A 1,584-nucleotide genomic window follows, 5' to 3' on the forward strand; every position below is an offset into this window, starting at 1 on the left:
CCCTTACACTGAAGGGAAGAAGAAGAAAGAAAAAGACAACATAGGGGACAAGGCTATAATAGAAGTGGGGGGGAGCGCAGGTGCAGGAAAAGGTAGCAGAGTTGGCTCCTGCTCGGCTACAAAGTGACCCCCACTCTATCTGGGAAAAACACATGAGTTCCCCTATGAGTTCAGAAGAAGAAATGTACAGGAATAAGCTGAACGAGGGGATTCCCTTTCCAGCAGGCTTCGTCATCAAGTTTTTGGGCGACAAGGACACATTTGTACATAACTATAAGGTGTCAGCAGATGTTGCCGCGCTACTGACGGAAGAGGAGCAAAAAGCTCTTAACCATTTTTGCATTTGTAGATGTAACAAGTAAGTATTTTCCTCACATCTCAAGTATACGTTTGTTGTTTAGTTTACGGGTTTGTTATTATGGTTACCGGTTTTTTTTGTTATGGTTATTGATTTGTTGTTTAGGTTAAGGGTTTTTTGTTATAGTTATTGATTTGTTGTTAAGGTTACGTGGTAGTTGTTAAGGATACGTGTTTGATGTTAAGGTTACGGGTTTGTTGTTATGGTTATTGATTTGTTGTTTAGGTTAAGGGTTTTTCGTTATAGCTATTGAATTGTTGTTAAGGGTTATGTGGTAGTTGTTAAGGATACGTATTTGATGTTAAGGTTACGTGTTTGTTGTTATGGTTACGGGTTTTTTGTTATGGTTATTGATTTGTTGTTTAGGTTAAGGGTTTTTCATTATAGTTATTGAATTGTTGTTTAAGTTGCGTGGTAGTTGTTAAGGATTCGGGTTTGATGTTATGTTCACGGGTGCTTAAGGCTTATGGTAGTTGTTAAGGAAACGTGTATGATGTTAAGGTTACGTGTTTGTTGTTATGGTTACGGGTTTTTTGTTATGGTTATTGATTTGTTGTTTAGGTTAAGGGTTTTTCGTTATAGCTATTGAATTGTTGTTAAGGTTGCGTGATAGTTGTTAAGGATACGGGTTTGATGTTAAGGTTACTGGTTTGATGTTATGGTTACGGGTTCTTTGTTATGATTATTGATTTGTTGTTTAGGTTAAGTGTTTTTCGTTATAGTTATTGATTTGTTCTTGCTGCTAACTGTTAGTTGCTAACTATAATTTTTGTTTTGTCCCTGTTTTGTCCCTGTTTGTAGTTGTTAAGGAAACTGCTTGTTAAGGTTACGAATTTGTTGTTATGTTTTGATTGAAAGCAACAATGGTCTCAATGCTTTATGTTTTGATTGAAAGCAACAATGGTCTCAATGCTTCCTTGTTTTTGTGTGCAGGTATGACTGTGGGATCTATGTCTACCAGTTCGTACAAGCGATTATCGAAGGTAGAGATGTCCTGCACGTCACGCCCGTAGAGCATAACACATGCGTGGTTCGTGCGAAGCTAGCAGCGTACTTACTGATTGAAGGCAGGAAGAGGAAAAAAGAGGTGAGAAAACTTGACGATGATGACGTTGAGATGTAGATTTTTTGTAAATGATATATTACAATTCTTTGTTGTTAGAAAACTTGACGATGATGACGTTGAGATGTAGATTTTTTGTAAATGATATATTACAATTCTTTGT

The sequence above is a fragment of the Asparagus officinalis genome, chromosome 5, assembly GCF_001876935.1.
Source record: "Asparagus officinalis chromosome 5, Aspof.V1, whole genome shotgun sequence".
NCBI classification, from domain to species: Eukaryota; Viridiplantae; Streptophyta; class Magnoliopsida; order Asparagales; family Asparagaceae; genus Asparagus; species Asparagus officinalis.